The sequence below is a fragment of the Lutra lutra genome, chromosome 13, assembly GCF_902655055.1.
Source record: "Lutra lutra chromosome 13, mLutLut1.2, whole genome shotgun sequence".
NCBI lineage: Eukaryota > Metazoa > Chordata > Mammalia > Carnivora > Mustelidae > Lutra > Lutra lutra.
Genome location: NC_062290.1, coordinates 51,760,699 through 51,783,116, shown reverse-complemented (window position 1 = coordinate 51,783,116; position 22,418 = coordinate 51,760,699).

Genomic DNA, 22,418 nt, shown 5'->3' with positions numbered 1-22,418 from the left:
ATTGGCTTGACCTTAGGGGAATCTAAACAACTTCTCAGTTCTGCCATTCCTGCTTTGTAAATTGGCCAACTTGTATCAGCCCTCTCTGCCTTGGTTCCATTTTCTTTTCTTTTCTCCACTCCCCCCCCAAGATTTATTTATTTTAGAGAGAGAGAGAAAATAGGAGGGGCAGAGGGAGAGAATCTCAAGCAGACTCTGTGATGAGCACGGAGCCAACTAGGGGCTTGATCTCACAATCCTGAGATCACAATCTGAGCCTAAACCAAGATTTGGATGCCTAACTGACTGCTCCACCCAGCCACCTGCCGCTGACTTCATTTTCTTAGAACGGTGGTGAAGGAGGTAGACTACACAAATGGTTTCCATTGTCTTGTTTGAGTCTTGAAACAATTAAGGTCAACACCTAATTCATCAAGTGTCTGGGAATTCATTGCAGAAGATTTAAAAATTTTTTAATTTTTTAATTAAATTAAGTTTTGTGGGAAAAACAGATAATAAATCCATGATACGAGGATTCCATTTTAAGATGAGGGATTGAGGGTAAAACACTAGGAACCAAAGATGCCATAACATTTTAGTAGGAATATTAATAAAGAAACATTAAACTGTAAAACTAGATTCAGTGACCTAATGAACCATAGGAAAAGAGATCTGTCACATTGAACAATTAAAAAAATATATATATATTTGAAGATTGTATTTATTTATTTTAGAGAGAGAGACCACACAGAGACCTGTGTGATGTTGGCAATAGTGGGGGGGAGGGTCAGGAAGGGCAGAGGAAGAGGGATAGAGAATCTCAAATAGGCTCCAAACTGAGAGTGGAGCCTGACATGGAGCTCAATCCCAGCAGCCTGAGATCAAGATCTGAGCCAAAATCAAGAGTCAGACACTCAACTGACTGAGCCACCCTGGTGTACCTAAAAAATAGTCTCATGGAAAGTGTGTCCATTTCAACAGTGTCTGGTTGTCTTACAACCTACAATAAGGTAGATATAAGTAAATAAATCTATTTTTTAAAAAATGAGTGCAACTCCCCAATTATTTTATGTATCTACACAGAAGCACATGGTTTCAGAAGCTATAATTAGATATCAATAACCTCATATGGCTTGTCCATGCAAAGACGATGCCTAAGTGCCTTATCAAACAATAGATTATACAAAAAAAAAAACCAAACAAGTATTTTTTGAGTGAAGGAAGAGTAGACATAAGGACACACTGCCTTAGATCTTTAAATATCTCATATCCCTTTGCATCTTTGAAGTTTTGTTTTTGTATTATAATATTAATGAGAGAGCAGAACAGAATGGGGAATGTGACTGAAGTTTATTCTGCTTTACTCCAAGTGAGAAAATAGCAGGTTTCAACAGGTAAAAGCCAAGGTATTTGAAAAGGGTAGAACATAAAACATTGATGATGGGGATAAATGGAGATTTCATTAATTTTTTTCACTCAGTGGATATTTATCAAGAGCCTATCATGAACCATAGTCTAAAAGCTTCACAAAGGAAAAGCGATGGCCAAAGAGGAATTTCTTGTTTATAAAAGCCATGTATGGCCTGATGTGCAGTTATCTTACCAATATATGAAATTTCTAGGGAGCAAGGGGGGGTAAGTGTGGGGACTCGGGGGTGAAGTGAGGTTGTGTGGCAGGGAAGGATAAGGGAAAGAAGGACAGCTCCAGAAACCATACAGGGAGAGAACAAGAGATGTAGGTGTGCCGTAAAGAAAAATGTCGTGAGGGGCGCCTGGGTGGCTCAGTGGGTTAAAGCCGCTGCCTTCAGCTCAGGTCATGATCCCAGGGTCCTGGGATCGAGCCCCACATCGGGCTCTCTGCTCAGCGGGGAGCCTGCTTCCCTTCCTTTCTCTCTGCCTGCCTCTCTGCCTACCTGTGATCTGTCTGTCAAATAAATAAATAGAATCTTTTAAAAAAAAAAAAAGAAAGAAAAATGTCATGAGCACTGGCAAAATAACCAGAAGACAGGCTGACAGAAGACGGTGGAAAAGAATATGGTTAACATAAAAACATATTGACAGGATCGAGGGAGTTATTGTGATGATTTCACCTGGAATTAAGGCATCATGGAGGAGCTAACAAGGGTGATTTTACAAGTACAATTGCGCAATGTAAGTTGTCAAGAAGGATAAAGAACAAATTTATTCTCAGAAGGAAAAAGCATAACTTTTATCTGTTGTAAATGGGAGAACTTGAAACTATAGAAGGTGAAGGAGAAGGGAATTGGCTTTTTTGTCCCTTATTATGTATGTCACTGGACATAAATTACCTCATGAATCCTAACAACTCTAGGATATTATACCCATCTTGAATAACGAGTGCAGAAAACTCGGGGAGGGCTTACTTTGCCAAGGTCACACAGTTCCTAAGTGGTCTCTCTGATTTGAAAAGAAACAAGGCATATCCAGGAGGGTACAGCCAGGAGACCAAAAGCACAACCATTAATTTTCAGAATTCAATATTAAAAATTGTATAAAAGGTATTTAAGAACTGAAAATACAAAAAATGAACATTAAGGTATTACAGAAATAGCAGCTGCAGGAAACAGTGACCAGCCACCGGGCTGGGGGAACAAAGGAAACAGGATGGAATTTTCAAACCCAGAGTTTTGGAGGAAGGGCCCCTGATGCTGGAACCCCATCTCTGGGGAGGTGCCCTGCGGCCTGGGGCTGGTGTGTCTGACAGTGTCAGATGAAACTGTTTCCGCCTGTGTTGGAGAAAACTGCAATCTGGGGTCGGTTGCCGCTACTGCTACTGGAGCCGGCTGCTGCCGGGGGCGGGGCGGGGGGTGCAGGGGAGACGCGGGCTGTGAAGCGGGCTGCTGGGGTGTTGCTCTCAAAAACAGGCCTCAGGCGGGATGGTGAAGTCCTTTCCTCCCCGTGAGCTCCGGTCTCCCTTAGCGCCCCCTGCTGGCGGAGTCGCCCAGCCGTGGCTTGGGGGAAGGGAGGCTCAGAGCTCCAAACCCAAAGTCATAAAGCCCAGGGTACAAAGATAGCTCTGACGCAGGAGTCAGGGCTTGATGACTGGAACAAAGAAGAGGAGCGCAGGAACACAGTTTCAGTATTTCACCCCCGTGTAACAGTTCCAAAGAGTTTTACGACCGATTTTAATATTGGTTTGGTTGAAAGGGGCGTGAATCGCCACGTTTCACTAATTTCTGCAAATTAATGTAAAATCTAAACTACAGAGTACGTTTGGAAGAAATATAGCTTTAGAATTTTCACGTATATACAGAACAGCTTTAATTGGGTCTTAAACAATAAAAATGCATATTAATTGCCCTGTGCAGTGAGGTAGGAAAAGACAATTAATTGTTTAGCTATTAAAGATTCTCTGTTATTAGGACAGAAGGACAATTAGCTTTAAAAGCACTGCTCAGGACGTGTGCATTCTTTTTCCCCTCAATGTTTCTGTTTTCCAAAAGAGAAAAGAACAAACCAAACCCGTTTCCACGAGAACTACAGTTGTGAAAAAGCAAATGCTAAACAGGAATTAGGAAAGAGAAAACATTCCCCAAAGCCCCATGGGGATGACAATTCTTGGTTAACTGTAAAAAATGGAGAACATAATTGAGACAGATGACCAGATTTAGGAAAAATAAACCTCACCATTAAAATCTAATTAAATATTTGCATTTCAGCATTAAGTTTCTTCTCAAAAGTTTTGTGAGCAGCAGGGTGACAGTGAAGATTATTGACTATAATTTGCTGAAGTTTTTTAAACTAAATTAGTTTTGTGCAATGTATGGAAGGTTTACTAAGCTGCGCTTATCCAGTGGCTGCTTTATTATTCTTTTAAAGTGAATCATTTATAACTGTTCTCAGAGATCTTTTATCAGCCACTTATCTCCTTCAACTGGACTTGTGATGCCAAGGGATGAAATGAATTGCTGGCTAATATTGTGAGAATTAATCAGACCACAACAGCGGGAGAGTAATGACTTACTTACACTTAGATATTTGCATTTGGCAGTAAAATCACAACAAAAATATAAGGATGTTTAATCTTTGATTTCGACTTGAACACTGGAACATGTTGGCAATACAAAAAAACTGAATATGAGAACCGTGTGTTTTAATTTTAGGTGATTAACTCATCTGAGGCATTTATTCTGGGAAGAAAGCTCTTATTTGATGCAGACTGTTTTGTTTTGGTTTTCGTTTTGAGGTACCTTTGAATCAAACTGGGTCTAGTTTCCTGAGGTTTGTTTTTTTTTTTTTCTCTTAGAGGCCTTTGGACTGATGAGGTGAGTCTTGTCTTTCTCACTTGGACTTGCAGTTCCCTAGGCCTCACAATCACTGAGAAGAAAGCAGTGACAAAACCACCACCAAGCGGCATAAATATTCCTGCTGCTGCTCTGTTGAAATGATCTCATACACGGCTTGTTCTCTGAGATCTTCAAATAAGGGGATTAGGTTCTTGGTTGCTGTAGAAGCAGTGGAGAAGGTGTGCAATGAGAACTTTCCTGATTTGAGTCTGTTGAATCAAATGCTCCGGAGAGCATTTCCTATGATCAGAAGCTACAGTCTTCAATTCATGTGTCTGCAGTCAGTGTATTGATGACGGCCATTACTGTTTAGTTGTGATTCATTGAAATGCAGGTGTCCTGGGGAACTGTGTGGTTTTGGCCTTTGCTGTGTACAAGCTCATGTATATACCATATGTATGTGTGCATACCTGTGAGTGTACCTGCTCACACAAACCGACAGGTGTATTTTTTCCCTTTTCAGAGGTGGGCTGGCATGTTGGAAAGCACATGGCCTCAGGGAGATCTAAGCTTAAATCCCATTTTCACCCTGTAAAGACTATTTCCTGGTGTTCATACTTCATTCAACCTCTTGGAACTTTATTTTCTCATGACTAAAATGAGGATAATAATATCTACCTTGCAGAGCTGTTGTGAGGAAGAGAGTTAGTAAATGAAAATACTGGACACTTGCTCAACAGAAGACATTACTGAGTATTTCTTTTCTTTTTTAAGATTTTATTTATTTATTTGACAGACAGAGTTCACAAGTAGACAGAGAGGCAGGCAGAGAGGGAGGGGGAAGCAGGCTCCCTGCTGAGCAGAGAGCCCAACGCGGGGCTCGATCCCGGGACCCTGGGATCATGACCTGAGCTGAAGGCAGAGGCTTTAACCCACTGAGCCACCCAGGTGCCATGCTCTGAGTATTTCAATAGTTAGGAGAGAGTCAGCATTTTTGGATGCCTTGCATTCCTTGTGTTTTCTGGGCATAGAGAGAATAAAGCCTGTACGTTAATTGCAAGAGCCCCTGGGTTGTAGTTCTTGGAAATCTAAGCTCTGAGTTTACCTTTAGAAGAATGTGGTTGGCCAAGGGAAAGGACCCCTCCATAGAATCTTCTGCATCTTATTTTTTGCTCTTTCTGAAGTCTAACTTCCTAATTTCTTTTTTTTACCTTCCTAATTTCTAAAGCAATTTTCTGTCTCTTTCTATAAATTCCTTAAGGTAAGAGACTATATCTTAGTTTTCTTCATATTGCCAGAGGTGGCACACAGTAGGTGCTTAGTAGATGCTAAATAAAATATATGACTTTGGTCTTTTTTTTTTTCCTTAAGATTTCCCTCACTTCTACTTTGGTATTTTGCTAACAAACTGCTCCTTTGGCTTTGGGTCAGAATTTGTTCCAGAACAGGACCTAGGGATGGCAAATAGCTTTCAGCTCATGAACCAACTCTGTAGGGAGCAGATCCCTGCCTAATTGTCATCCAGCCTCCAGCCTGAAAGAATGCCATGGTCAATTAGGGATGACTGTCACATACTTGGGAGTAGGGAGCAAGTATGTCGTGTACTTGCTCTCTATGCTAGAATTATTTCTTTCACCCACTGGAATTTAAACCCTCTTTGGATGTTTCCCTTGCATTCCTGAGGCTTGGCTGGCTGGAGCATGGGTTGGTTAGAAGGATGAGAATCTCTTCCTGAATCTTGTTGCTTCTTCTAGCATAACTTGAATGTCACTGTAGCAAACTCTCTTGAAACATGAGAAGAGGACTTTGATCTCGAAGTATCCCTATTACAGCCAGAGGCTGGGGAATTGTTCTACCCATCAGGTGTCTGGTGATGTTGGAATGGAGTCAAACTTCCTAAAGTCTCTTGCTGATGAAAGGAAATGTCTAAGGTAATGGCTGAAAATGATGCTTCATTTTTGGCAAACTCTGTGCTTAATTTGGAACTCTTACCCAAAATTCTTAGTAATGTTAAGAGGGATTATTTTCCTTGACCTTCTATTTTCTTTAAAATGAAAACAGAAATCTCAGACTTATCATAGGCACTTATTACAGTGCTTGTGGTAAGTCTGGATTGATGGTGGGCAGGGGAGGAGGTGAAGAAGGAAATATTTGTTATGGGGTAAAGAAAGAAATTTTTGTTATGGTATAATTTTAAGAGGACATTTTTATTATTGTTGTTTTTATTGTTGTTGAAAATAGCTTTAAAAAAACCCAATCATCCTTAATACAAAAAATTCCAACAATACAAGAAACATGAAGAAATCAACTCAACGCTATCCAGAAATGACTAACATCTTGATAAATATCATTCTGGGAATCTCTCTTAAGGATTAAATCATAAGATGACAAAATATTTGATGACCTATTTTATTCTACTCAACTGTATGTTCACAGATATCTTTTCCCATCAATAAATTTGAATCTACATAGTATTTCTTTTTACCTTTCATTGTGATGGAAAATTTCAAATATATGCAAAGCATTCAAATATTGTATAACTTCTATGTATGATTATCTTCATTTTGTCTCATCCATACCTCTCTCCAATACCCATCCCCCCAATCAGGGATCATTTTTAAACAAATCCCAACATTGTATCTGTATTTGTTTTCTAGAGTCACCATAACAAATGACCACAAACTGAGCGTCTTAAAATAACAGAAATTATTTTCTCACATTCAGGAGACCAGAAGTCTGAAATCAAGGTGTTGACAGGGCTAATTTCTTCTGGAGGCTTTTAGGGAGAATGTGTTCCATGCCTCTCTCCTTGCTTCCTGTGGTAGCTGGTAATGCTTAGCATCCTTTAGTTTATAGCTACAATAACCCCTTTCTCTGTCTCAGTCACCACATGGTTTTCTTCCCTGTGTGTTTCTGTGTATCTCTCAATATCTTCTTTTCTTATAAGGACACCAGTCATTGGACTCAGACCTCACCCAAAAAGTCAGGATGATTTCATCTTGAGACCCTTAACTATACCTGCAAATATCCTATTTCCAATTAAGTTTACATTCTGAGGTTGGAGGTAGATATGAATTTTTGGAGGACACTATTCCATTTATTGTAGTATCCCTTTGTTAACTATCTCAGAACTAAAGTTCTATTGTCTGAATAGTCCAGTTTTTAAAACTGTTCTGTACTAATGACAAAACAAGTTATTTATAGTTTTTCATGAAGCATGCATCTTTTCACTCCTGTGGGGGATGGCTGGGTCAAAAGGATTCACATTTGCCATTTTGATACACATTATCAACCTATCTCCTAGGAGAAGTATACTGATTTACATACCCAAGATAGTGCCTGAGTATATACACTCACTAGCACTGAATTTTGCCCATTTATTCAACCTTTGTCAGTATGGTAGGTGGAAAATATTTTTTATTTGCATTTTTAAAAAAATTTTAAGTGAGTTGGGTGATTTTTTTTTTTTTAAAGAAAGGATATGCAACAGTGGTGGAAATAAGAGCAAAGAACAGCTAGGAATGCTTGAATGCTGGTGCTCAAAAGTGATTCAGATCCAATCATTTTCACGAGCACCACTTGTATTGAGAAGTTCAGGGGAAAAGCACCAAATAAATGCTATTAATCTTCTATATGTAGGGTATATACATTACACTGTGGGATGCTTATAGTAGAAAATGAATGCCCTGCAGATCAAGGAAATAACCTCTTTAAGTTTCTGTGGACAATTGTAACAAAATGTTCAATCTGGAGGAATTATAGCCCATTGGAGGTCACTTCTTTAACCAAGGGGCAATACTTTTTCCAATTACATATTTCACAGCCAGGTTGTATATTAGGCTTTTGTTCATTTTGGAAAAAAAAAAAAAAAAGAAAAGAAAAAGACCATTCTAGATGGTCTCCTGTCCCATTTACCATCAGTCAGATCTATCACGTTAGCTAACAGAGTTATAGGGCATGGCCAGTTTTCTGGCTAAAGGTCAAAGGGCCTTGGGGACGAGAATCTTCAGAAAGAATAGCTTAAGATTTTTAACAAAGTCATTCTTTTTCCCATATTTTATCTTCCTTCCCATTAACAACTGGAATTTTAAAAATAATGTTTTTGTTTTTTAATCACCAATGTAATTAATAGCATGGTCATTTATAGTATCTAAATGATAAGGTACTGCATACAGCAGAAAGTGAAAGCCCCTGATATCACCTTAAAATAGAATAATTTTGAATACATTTTCTAGGTTTTTTTCTATGTATATACAAAGGCTTTTTTACCCTTCCTCCCTCACCCCACCAAATTGGGCTCCTATTGCCCTGCAATTTGATTTTTTCCCTTATTCATACATCTGACACATTTTTTATCATGGAAATATACATAGATCAATTTCCTTCTAACAGCTGCAGTATATACCACTGGAGGGATGTATCATAATTTATTTAGCCATTTCCCTATTGATTTGGGTTGTTGCTGATTTTTCACTCCTGCAAACAGTGTTTCACACTGTTCATCTAGAACTGCACATTTGTGCAGGTGTTATTCTAGGATAAACTCTTGGATGAACAATTGCCAGCTCCAAGGGTAATGAGCAGATTACATGTTGATAGATACTGTCAGTTTGCCCCCCCTCTGTCCCTCAAGGTTTTTCCAGGTTCTACTCCCACTAATACTGTATCTGAGTCCCTAATATCTTCGCTTTTGTTTGCTTGGTTGCTTTGTAAATCAGAAAATTTTTTTGATTACATGAAACCTAGAGGTCACCAAAGACTTCAACTTTCGGTTTTTGGGAGACATTCTTTCTTGCCCAAATGTCGAAATGGTCTAGTAGATGCCTTTCAAGGCAGATTACCCAGGAGATCCATCTGACCCCTGGAGGATACGGGGACATTACTGTTGCAGGCAATGACTGATGTTGGATCTGAAGTGAAGCAGCAGCAGCTTAAAAACAATTCTTAATTTTGTACTTTCATGCTCCTGTAAGCCCCTCGTAGTACACAAACTTCACTGGGTAATAATGGCGACAGCAAATATTTATTGAATGTCTTCTATATGACAGGCATTTTGTTACTTTATCTAATTTTGTCCTTAAGCGTCAGTATTATTCTGTCAGTTTAGCTGAACCTAAAACTCAGATGAAGAGACTTTCTCACAAACCCTCTAGGTAGAAAATCCAGGTTTTACCTCCATTGCCTCTCCCCAGATTCATGACCCAAGACTCTCTACAGCAGCACCTTTAGCTTGGGCTTTGATTAATTGAGTCATGGATACTTTGGTTATCTGATGGGGACTTGGAACTGTTGGGGTTGGTTATCAAAGGAACAAGACTGAGACAAAGTGAAAGTTATGCAAAGCTTTATTTCATGCCAAGCATCAGAAGTCAGACTGACCGTCCAGGGCCACCTCCGAAAAGAGCAATGACTCCCGACAGGCTCAAGAATTGACTGACCAGTCAGGGCCGCCTCTAAAGAGAGCGACCCCTCCCAGCCTCACAGACTAACTTTTATAGAGCAAAGGCCATGTGGTTAAGCCTGGCCACACACAGGTGGCCAATGAGATTGTAACATACACAAAAAATTGCATAGTCATGTTAGGCCACACGCAGGTGGCCAATTGAATTACAATTTACCCTATAGTAGCTGTTTGAACTAGCCTATCACTCTGGTCAGAATTGGCGCCCAAGTTTGGCGCCCAAAAGGCGGGGTTTACATTCTTTGGTGGTTAGGGACATAGTATGTGCTTTTTATTGATTGGATGTCTCCACCTGGCCTGACCCGTCCTTGTATTCTGGGCTCTGTTATTAGGAACTGGCCGACCATATTTTACTGGTTTCCCAGACTTGCTTCTAAGTAAGTTTCTCTGGGGGGAAGGGTTAATTTAAGTTTACTGCACAAACAACACAATGGCTGTTTAACTGAGTTGGAGTCGCTCTGGTTGAGTAGGCCCTTACAGGAACACATCATCAGCTTTCTGAAATTAAACATCATCCATGAACTGTTGGTTCCTTCCTTCCTTCTCTCCTTCCCTCCTTTCTTCCCTTCTTTCCTTTCCCCTTTCCCTCCTTTCTTCCCTTCCTCCCTCCTTCCTTCCCTCCTTCTCTCACTCATTCATCAGAGGATTTCAGAATCAAGTGAGGGTGACAGATGGGTAACCTAAATGTTTCTAGTAGTGAGATAACGATCTTATGAGGAGGAATATACTCAGAATGTCCCAGAAGCCCAGAGAGGAAGCATCTATTTCTGCCTCCAGTGGTCAGGGAAGTCTTTGCAAATTAGATTTGCAAATCTGAATAAAGACAAACACTTCTTCTCTCACGAATACCCCTTGATGTCACTGTCAAAAGCTGGGCGGGATTGCACCAGGTGTTTGACTTTTTAGGAGGAAGAGCAGGGACTTAGTGTCTCACACAGAAAAATCTTAACTTTTTTATCTGATACTTATCTTTATAGTTGTTTAAAAATTTAAATAATTTGAAGAGAATGAAACCACTGGTAAGTCTGCTCTGTGTCTTTCTCCCCAACACGCATATGCATACACGTACACATGCATACTTCTATTAAAATTGTCTTCTATAATTTGCTTATTTGATCTCAAAGAGGTTGTATATCAATATATACCTTACCTTGAACTTTATTTATTAAAAGGTTTTATTTATTTTTAGGGAGAAAGAGAGAGAGAGAGCATACATGCGTGCCGGAGTGGGGGGAGCGGCAGAAGGCGAGAGAGAACCTCAGGCTCCCCGCTGAGTTTGAGCCCCACTCAGGGATCCACAACCTGAGCTCATGACCCTGAGATTGTGACCTGAGCCAAATTCAAGAGCTGGACGCTTAACCTACTGAGCCACCTGAGCACCCTACCTTGGAACCTTCTAAACAGGTATATACCATCTCAGTATGTGGATTTATCAAAATTATTTTTTTCAGTCTCAGTGGACACTTCGGTGGTTGCCAATTTTTTGTGTCATAACCAACATTGCAATAGATCTCTTTGTGTGTACTGCTTCGGAATGTTGCTCAATTATTCCCACAGATTAAATTTCTAGAAAAGGAGTAGCCAAATCAAGCAAGCAAGGGGATACATATTGTTAGATTGTCCTAGAAAGGATTAATTCAATTGCTGTCATTTGTGAGAACTCCAGAAGAGACTTTGGAATCAGAAAGAACCAAGGGCAGGTCTTTAATCAGCCACTTTCTATCTCAAGTTACTTACACCTGAATTTTAGCTTCCTCAGCTCTGAAATCTATTAGCAACACTTACCTCACTTAAATTAAGTGAGATAATCTTTGTATCCTTTAAAGGATCTAGTACAGTGCTTGACAATAAACAATCGCTTAATCTGTGATAGCTACTGATCTGTAGAAAGCTACAGCTCTAGGAAAGCAACAAAAATAATTTTTCACCTTCATAATAAGGGCGCCCTTCCAAGCTTCTGGTGTGATGAACTATCTAATGCTCTTTTCTACGAGGAGATCTTAAGAAATTGCCTTCCCACAAAGGGCTAAGACCTGTCCCCATATGACTTTGTATTATATATCCTTGCATGGTGGTTCCCCCAAACACTACCTTCTTTCAATCTTATTTATCTGCTTTAATGTGTCCAGGACACTACCCTGTGCGCCTTAATGACCAGGTTTAAGAATGCTTTTTTTCTTTTTCTTACAATGTAAGGCCTTAATGGTATTGGTGATCTGTAAGCTGGAGCTGTTTCATGAAGTCCTAGATCACTTGCAGTGAGATAAATTGGCCCCGCATAGTAACACATTAAAAACAGGGACATCTGCACAGCTTCCCCCTAGTGCTTTATAACTGGTCTCTTCCTTTTAAATCCACATCTGTTATATAGCTCCCAAGTAAATGGCATGCATTTTGCTTAAAGACAGGACAGACTGTAAGGACTAAATTTTATTTTTTCTGACCATTAGTGCCTGCCATCAAACAGATTGTGAAAACGCACACATTTTTGAGCTGTAAGCAGGCATTTTGTATGCATCCCCACAAGGGAAACAATTCATTCTCCCTAAAAATATGTGTGGATGTATAAATTTATTTGTCAATATACATATTTGCTTCTTTATTTGAAAATATTTTGAGTGTTGTGGTGCAGAATTCTAAATTTATACATTGTTGTAGGATTTTGAGACTTTTTTTTTTTTTTTCGACTACTTTTCCCCCAAGAATGGCAGAATCTTGATAATTGTTGAAGCTGTGTGATGGGTACGTGTGGGATCATTACACTATTCTCTCTGCCTTGTGCATGCTTAAGATTTTGCTTAATAAAAATTAGATTAAAAAGATTATATTTTTCTGAGCTAAAATATAGCCTGTTTCACTGTGCTCTGTCCATGCATGTTTATATGCAGAACATATAAAATTCCACTTTAAACTGAGAAAGGATCTTTAGAGCTTAGTGAAAAATCAAATGACTGAGAACAACCAGTGTTCTGTTGGCCTTTGATTAGAGTCAAGTGTTTTTGTGGTATTACAGTCCGACCGGGCTATGGAGAGTCAGGGCAATTTACTTTGAATTGTAAATGTCCAACATAAGAATTTTTTAATCCCATTCTGGGCTCTCATCTTTTGATTATTTGAGATTTCAATCTAAGTCCCATTTACCCTCTTTTTTTTCTTTCTTTCTTTCTTTTAAGGGCTATTTAACTTTTCAAGGGCCACAAGCCAGACTCAAAACACGAGGATTAGCATTAGAAAATCTACCGTTGAATCTCAGCTCTGTGTAACCTTGAGAAAGAGACTTAATTTCTCTGAAAATCCATTTTTTTATATAAGAAATTGGTATAAAAGTAATCCTTACGGGACCGCTGTGAAGATTAAAAAAGAGAGTCCATAAAAACACGCTTTACTAACCGCAAGCCTCTACAGCTGGAGGATATTGTGATTGTATCCTCCTAGGGCTCTAGCATCTCAGAGAATAAGGAACACTTGTGCGCCCAGAGTACAAAATATGCACAGGATAGGATAATATCCCCTCCCTTTCTGGAACAGTGCTGAGGCAAAGGGTTTGATAACCTTATTCACACCAAGTAGTGGTTTTCAAATGTTAAAATGCCCCTGGGAGCTTGTTAAGATTCAGACTCCCAGACCAGTTTCTGGGAAACTGATTCGGAAAGTCTAGGGTGGGGGTGAGAATGTACATTTTTTATAAGCATCCGTGGTGATTCTGATGTAGATGGCCCAAAGATTACCATTTGGAGAACATGGCTTCAAAGGTATAACACGTTTCCTTTTGAAGGATATTTCCAGTTTAAAAGAAAACTCCGGAAGAAGTAAGTATTGAAGCCAAAGGAGGAAGTCCCCGAAATGCCAGAGGGCAGTGTAAAAAGTTTTTTTTTTTTTAAATCTTAAATTATTATTATTATTTCTTCCTGTCGTTTACACAGTGTAGAAAGTTTTGAGCGGCACCTCCCCAGGGTCCTTCAAATTCCGCCCTAGAAGGAGGGAGGAAGGGGCATGGGGGCGGGGCTGAAAGGTCGAGCCCTCCAATCACCAGGCTGGTTCCCTGGCAACTAGCGCCCCCCACCCCGGGGGGGGGGGTTTCCCCAAAGTCACCTCATTAACAGAAACTTAGTTGTGGTTGAAAGGGGCTTGTTATGAATAACAAAAACCGCTCCCTCTCACCTGTGTTCCTCTTACCCTTTAGGAAATTGCTGGTTTGCAAACTGGCCTGGTACTGGGAGGTACTGGCTTGGGGTCGGGGGCGGGAGGGTTGGGCAAGGAGAGACCGAGGAAAACGCAGCGGCTCCAGGTAGGTGGAGGGAGGTAGAGGTTTTCAAAAGCCAGGGAGTTCACGGGGCGTCTTGGGCTGTGGGGGACGACGATGTTCTCACACCTGGTTGCCAGAGGCTTCCAAGTTTACAGAGAGGACCCAGCTAGTTTGGGCCACAGGTACTGAGCTCAACAAGGCAGTGCTCTCTCCGGGCTGTGTCCTTGAAAGTGGCCCCGCTGCGGGAACAGTGGGGGGAACGCGCCGGGCAAGGCCTTCATAGCCTGGGGCTCACCGGTGGGTCAACGCCCGGTCATGGCCTCCGGCTGACCTCCTCCAACAGAAAATCCAAAGGCTTTAGTAACTATGCTGGGAATGGGAAGAAGACCCAATATTTCTTACTCTATCTACATCACAACATCACAGGCTTCCTCTGTGGATGATTTTTGCCTCTCTGGATCTGTCCTTAAGAGAGTGTTGCTTCAGAGCCTTTATTCGTATTTTTTGAATTATTTTGAATGTGATTATTGTTCTGTCAGGAAACTATAGCTTTTACTTTTACTTAATTGATTTTAGAGGAGTTTGTTACATTGTGAAGTGTGATTTTTATTTGGACTTAGGGCTAAAATATTTCCTGTGGGGAACAAATCTTTGGTTTTGTAATGTAAGTCAATGAAAAAAATAGGTTTTGATTAAAAGAAAATTGCTTTATGGTCAATTTTTTTTTTTTACAAGAATTGGGACAATTGCATTAGATGAGATTGCCCTTGTGTACCTGAATACCTACTCTCCAAATGTTATTTACTCTTTACAGTACAGCTAGTTTTCAGTGTTCTCTTTATCCTCTATGTTTACCTTCTCCAGACTGTTAAGAGTTTGATTCCCTAATTATGCAATATTCAAGTGAAATAATATGAAGAATATAAAAGCATTTTGGGAACTATAGTACTGTAAAAATGTAAGGGAGGATTAATATTATGGAGACTCCCTCCTCTGTACATTCTATGTCCTACTTAGGTTCTCAAGAGGTTTGGGAACATCTTTTATTTATTCTTTTTTTTTTTTTTTAAGATTTATTTATTTTAGAGAGTGAGAGTGTGTGCATGAATGGTAGGGTGGGAGTTTGCAGAGGGAGAGGGAGAGAGTCTCAGGCAGATTCCCCGCTGACCGCAGGGCTCAGTGGGGGGCTCGATTCCATGATCCTGAGATCATGACCTGAGCTGAAATCAAGAGTCGGATGCTTAAGCCACTCAGATGCTCTGAGGTTTGGGACTATCTTAAGGATATTCTAATTATATGCTATTCTCTGCCTAGAAAGAATCCTGCCCAGAATTTCAGCCTCTTATCCTCATAGCTTGGGGTGAGTACATTAGAATGTAATGCGTCTGATTATCTGTCTTGTGTAAGTTCAGGGCCAGGGGTGGAGCTGAAAGTGGACAGGAAGTTCTGTCTGGGAAAGAAATCTTGCTTGACCATTTTCCTTAATGCTAACTTTAAGCAGACTCCTGAGCTGTTTTATCCATATACTAGATTTTGGCGATGACCTCTCCTCAAGGTGATTTTAAGAGCTGCATAAGGATCCTATCTCTTTCTCTTCATTGTTTTTTAAAAAAAAAATTTTTTTTTAAAGACTTTATTTATGTATTGGACAGACGGAGATCACAAGTAGGGAGAGAGGGGGGTGGGGGAAGCAGGCTCCCCGCTGAGCAGAGAGCCCGATGCGGGGCTCAATTCCAGGACCCTGGGATCATGACCTGAGCTGAACGCAGAGGCTTAACCCACTGAGCCACCCAGGCGCCCATCTTCATTGCTGTTTTAATCAGCTTGCTATCAGGAGATAGAATTCAGCCGAGATGGCTCAAATGAAGGAGCCCTAATGCAGTGGTTACTTTCAGCTTTAGCAGAGTTGAGGCACCCAAGGCGAGCAACAATGGGGAATTGTTGCCAATCAAAGCACCCAAAGGACAAGGGAAGGAAAGAGTATTGTGGTTAGTCAAGTAACTACTAGAGCTCCCTGGCTTTAGCTGTGATAGTGGAAGGAGACAAAAGCAGAGACTGAAGGTGTCAAGCAGTAGGAAGAGAGAGCTCAGCTTCCCTTTCCACTGTCTCCTATTGGCTGTACGCAATTAGAACCCAGTTGGCTAGAAAGCCCAGCTCCTGCAAACAGCAGGTTTCAACTTGCTGAAGACACAAAACAAAAAGAGGTAGGGAGTAGCCTGGGAATAGGGAAATTTAATGAACAATAGCAGTCTAATTGTTCTTTAGAGTGACCAAAAACTTTCCCCCCATTTTCCTAAACCAGATAATACCTTTTTTATAATGCAACACATTGAGATGTTATTGATTTTTTTTTAAAGATTTTATTTATTTATTTGACAGAGAGAGTGAGCACAGGCAGATAGAGTGGCAGGCAGAGGCAGAGGGAGAAGCAGGCTCCCTGCTGAGCAAGGAGCCCGATGTGGGACTCGATCCCAGGAGGCTGGGATCATGACCTGAGCCGAAGGCAGCTGCCCAACCAACTGAGCCACCCAGGCATCCCGAGATGTTATGGATTCTTTAAGTTAGAGTATATTTGGCTATAACCCATGAGTGTGGTGACTGACCTGAGAAATACTAGTCAAATCAAACTTTCCACATGGACAAGCTGGAGTTTGGGAATTCTAAATGACATGAAAATATTTTATATGTGATTTTGTGTTCTTTGTCATCAGAAAAAAATATTTGGATAGTGTATTTTGCAGGAAAATAGATTATTGGTATCAGTTGTGATAGATTGTCAATTGTCTACATGTGAATAAAGGTTTTTCAAAGAGGGCATTTCAATGTAAGCCTATTCATCCCAGAGATTTTTGACATTGTGATTTCAGTGTGACTCTTTGGACTGAGGAATTAAACTTTCTGCTTTTATTAAAAATATTACCAAATGTGTAAACTAGTTTTGTGCTTGACTTGGGCCATGTACTCTTGCTGAACCTCACTCTCAGGGATGTATTGTAGAGTGACGGTGAGGGATGAGTGAATTTAAAAAAATGCTAGCTGCATTAAAAAAAATCCACAGTATCAAAAGACAGTAGTAAAGTGGCTAGATAAATAAAAATGTCCTGCTTATTTGCACATTATTCTCTATCCTAAATCGTGAGCAATTCTGCAGGAGTTTGGGCTCACCATAGGAATATAAGTTGGCTAACTGCTTAATGACTAGATTGTAATACTCCCACTTGTCTCAGTTAGACAATTTGGCTTGAAGGGGAAATCACAAGAGTCTGTAGCTTATCATACAACTAGAGGTTGGCAAAGAACTATGGTGGTGACAGTGATGGTGATGGCGGAGACAGTGATGGTGATGGCGAAAGTATGGGGAGATGGAAGGCACCGTGGACATGGTGTGCTGGTCAGTGTGTGAGGGTTGGTAATGATGGTGAGGGAAACTTGGATGGAGATGGATACAGGGATGATGGTGGTGGTGGTGGAGTTGGCAACATTAGTGGTCGAACCGTTCTCATTGGTGGTAGAGCTGTTGGTGTTTGCAGTGGTTGAAGTAGTAGTGAAGGTTGTGGGTGGGGGAGATGGTGAGGTGGGAGTAGAACTGACCTTGGAAGTGAGGTTGTTGCAGGGGGAGGGGGAATGGGAAAGTGGTGGTGATGATATCAATAACTCCAAAAATGGTGGTGGGGCTTTATGAAATGACGTGATGCCACATGACCTTTGCATTTTTTTTGTGTGTGCGCCTTTGGTTGGAAGCAAATAATGAAGTGCAGTAAATTTACTTGTAGAGAGATTTGTCAAACTAAGCACTCACTTTGTAGATGCTCTTTAAGCTTTTTCTTAATTACAGATATTAGCATCCCACTGTGCCAAAAAGCACCACTCCTGTCAATTTCAACACAGTACACAAGTTCTTCTGATAAATATTATTCAACCCCAATTATTGGAAACTTTTAGAGTAAACCTAGCTTCCCCTATTCGATACAGTGCACTTGAAAGTTGATTTTTATCTTGAAAGTGATGCTATTTAGTCAGGGATTATCTTTTATCTCTGTTTGCGAAACAGCTGGAAGTGTAGCTCCTGAGATTTGATATTTGTCTTCCTGCACTTGACTGCCAAGCAAAATCATTTCATTTGTAATCAACAGAATGTACCTTCATGAATTAGCATAAATGTATACCATTGAAAAACTGAATCTATAAGCTTAACCTTCTAGTAGATGAAGTATATGATCAGTTTTTTTGTTTGCTTGTTTTTTGTTTTTTGGATAGACAGAATTTTCTTTCCTTCTTTGACTCTATATTTGAAATTAGGCCAAAATGCTCCGAGTAACATTTTCCTTTTTCATTGTTTAAAGTAAGCCTCCTTCCCTCTCCCTGGTGACACGTGACTTTTCCAGTTATGAGACACGTTGATTCTAGGAACTCTGCTCAACAAATTTGTGCTGCTTAAACAATTAAACAATTAAAATATGTTTTCCTATTTGATACATAGTTGAGAATATCAGATAGAAGAACACATTTAATTACTATGGCTTATATTTATTGGATATTTGCTATGCAGCCATCACTTTTCATGGATTATCTCATTGTATGTTCTAAAACTCTCCCATCTTACAGATAAGAAGAATGAGACTTATGGAATCATACTAGCACAAGGCTTAGCCAGGATTTGGACGCAGCTGCCTGCTGGAAACCACACTCTTAACCATTGTGGAACACTTCCTGTCTGGTTTCTGACAATGTAGAATTTAGCTCCATCTTCCCTTTTTCCTAGAAAACCAAGTGGATTTGTTCTTTTACAGACTTCTGGATTTATTGGAAAAGAGCAAAGATTGCCTTCCAGGAGACATGGAAACCATATTTAAATTATCTATTTTACTCTTGAGTTGGGAAATATTTATATGAAGAGATTAGTCTGGGAGTTAGGCATCCTTGTTTTGCAATCTGATCCACATGATCATGATTTAGTCTCTTAATGTGGAGACCGAGCCTTTTGGAGGCAGAGGCTCTTCTTCCTCATCTGCCAAGGAGAGAAGAATCTGCCATATCCATCTTAGGTGCAACTTTTTGTAAAGACCAATCACTGTAACTAATTCTTTACTGGACCACTGCAATGACATTTAATCAGTCTTCTTTCCTTTGATCTCCACCTTGCAAAGTCATTCTCTAAACTTTTGCCATGATACTTTTTTAAAATGGAGCATTATTCTTGGCTTATCTGCTCAAAAACCTTTGTTATCTATGGGGTAAAGTAAAAGTGCTTTTCATGATACTCAAGGTGCTTCATTTGGTCTCAACCTAGCCTTCCAATCATACCTTTCACTATTTCCCTTAAGTAGCCTATATGCCAGTTAAATAGGATTATTTGCTGTTGCATTATTCCATGCTTTTATGCCTTTGCTCCTACCTTGCATTGCTTGTCAGTTACTTCCTTAAATATTTATTGAGCATGCTATGGCCTGAACTGTGTCCTCCCTCCCCCCCAAACTCATGTTGGACCCTTCACCCCAAATTTGACTATATTTGGAGATAGGGTTTTTAAAGAGGTAATTAAGTTTAAATCAGGTAATAAAATGGGGCCCTAATCTGATAGGGTTGTTGGCATTATTAGACCCAGCAAGTAGGGAGGGCACAGCAAGATTGCCATCTATAAGCCAGGAGGAGTACCCTCATCAGAACCTGACCCTGCAGGCACCCTGATCTTGGACTTCATCCTCCAGAATTATAAGAAAATAATTTTCTGGTTAAGTCACCCAATTGTGGTATTTTGTTATGGCAGCCTCAGCAGACTAAGCCAAGGGCCTCCTGTTAGGGATGTGAGTCTGAAGGGAACAAAATCCCTTCATTTTTTTTTTTTTTTTAAACATGTAATGGATTATTTGCCCCAGGGGTACAGGTCTGTGAGTCATCAGGAAATCCCTTCATTTTTGATTCTGTGATCTGGTGAGTTTTACTGGCTGGTGAGTTTTTCCTCATTCTGTGTCACTGGTCTTGGTTAATCTCTTGATCAGAGGATTTTCCAGTATGTCTCAGAACAAGACTCATTTATGATCAATATTTTGAGAATTATGGGAAGTATATCTGAAAGAAAGATGTACAGTTGTATATGCCCTCTCCTTGTTGAAGGTATCCATTTGAGTGGGTAAATGCAGACTGAAAAAGACCACATTTTCTTTTAGCTAGTGGTAAGATGAGCAGCTGATGTGATCATCCAAATGATTGGGGTGGTCTGCTATTTCAGCAAGAACGTGCTTGTGAGGGGAACTGTGGTAAGAGGATAAAGAAAGGATGGCACGTTATCTAATTATTTTAGAAAAAATGGAGCAAATAGAGTAACCATACTTGAAATGTTATTTTAGACAAGTCTTTTTTATTTTAAAGAGAATTATGTATTTTTCCACCTCACCCTGGCTTTACACTGCCATTTTATTTGACAGAGCATCGGTCCTCCTTCTCTGGAATCATGGTGGGAAATTAATCTAAATTCTTAATTGCAATGTGTTAGTGTTAAGATGGGCAAATTGCCTCCAATGTGGTTGTTATTAAGAGTGCGGTTATAGCTTTATACAATAAAACCTCATTAGTGACATCTTCATCCTTGGGAGATTAGCTGAATTGTTTCTTACACCTCGGTGAATACATTTTATACAGGTCATGGAAAATTATGAAACTGATTTAAACTTCTAGTACATTGCTGCCTCAGCTTCCAAGCCTTTTACAAGCAGATAGGTAGTAGTAGGAGAATAGAAACATAGGAGATTCCCGGGAAGGTTGGACAGAGATAGTGACACCCATGCAAAGTTTTAAATGTTGATCTAGATTTCTCTAAACATGTTAACAAAGTCCCATAAGAGTCCAAGGAACAAGATGTTCCCACTGTTTGACCCAGCAATTACATCTTGGTGTTATGTGAAATAAAGTACATATTTAGTAATGATTTAGAATAATATTGAGTACTTTATAATTATTTTAAATAATTACATTTATTGTAATTTATTGTTACATTTATAGTAACGTTTCCAGGTATAAGTATACTTATTTTACAGATGGGAAACTGAGGACTGGAGAAAGAGAACTTTTCTTGAAAAGACAGGGGTTGCCAAAGGTCCTAGAGCTCGTAGTTGGCAGGGATGCCCTTTAAAGCCAGCCCATCTTTTCATTCCACCCCATGGCTCCCCTGACTGGAATCCTATTGTTACTCGGTCATTTTTTAAATAGGAGTTGGATCTTCGTGTTGCTTTACAGCAGGAACTCAAGCAGCCAAACCCTCTAATGGACTCTTTATCTTCGCAAATTAGGGCAATCTTCTTCACACAAGAGCCACTCATGGGTTTGATTAGCGTGGTCCAGGCTCTAGGGTACTAATCGACTCTTGGCATGTTGAAAGTTGAGTTTGGAGGCGTCTAAAGCAGACGACCAGACTCAGGAGCATGGGGGCTGCTCCTACTCAGACCCCCCGCACGGTTGGAGCTGTTTGTAGAGCTAACTCCCTGCCCTTCCCTCAGTAATAGTGTATCTTGTGGCTTTCCCTTTCAAAGGATGCTAGAACCATATTCAGCAATGGCAGGGCAGTTTTGTAATGATCTGGTTGGCTGCTTCTTGATATCCTTATCTATATCAGGCCCTGGATCCCATCCCACTCATTCCATTCTGCCCTAGGTAGAAGCTTTCTAGGGAGTCTTTGCCCAGAATTCCAGGAACTCTGTATCATTGCAGTCAGATAGCTGGTCCTTCCCTTGTTTTGTGTGAAAGATTGTTTAATGGCCATGATTTCTCCCACCCTAGTTTGTATTCCACTTTGCAATTTGACTTTGCTGCTCTTCTCATCCAGAGTTGGGGTCTATTCCTCCACATCCTTGAGTTTGGGCTGGCTTTGTTACTTGCTTTGCTCAGTAGAGTGTAGTGGGAGTGATAGTGTGTGATGCCAGTCTAGGTCACAAGAATCCTGGTAGCTTCCATCTTTCATCTTCACGGACCACTGGCCTGAGACCACCATAGAAGGAAGCCTGCAGAAAGATGAGCCATTAGAGACCAGGACACCCCTGCCTATGCAGTACCAACTTCCACATGGATGTGAGGTCCTCTTAGACCTTCTAGTCCAGCTGACTCTGCAGTTGAATGATGCACCTAGGCAATAATCATCAGAGGAGCTGCCCACCAACACACATAATCATAAAAAATACCAAGTCATTATTTGCCAAGTTTTGGGTGGTTTGTTAAAAAGCAAAGGCTGACTGATACACTATGTTCTCTGGTTCCAGTAATTCTGGAACTAAGTTTTCGCAGATGAAAATGAATCATTTGGAGTGAGTCATCTGCAAGGATGTTTCCATCGCTAGTATGCTAGGCATTACAAAGAATGGAGTGAGGAAAAGTGTGAAAGTGAGAACACAGAAGCTGTTCGTGGGATATAGTAGGCTATGTTAAGAAAAATCACTTTGCTGGAGCAGAGTCTTCAGAAATAGGATCTAACTCTAGAAAGTAAGAACAAGACTGA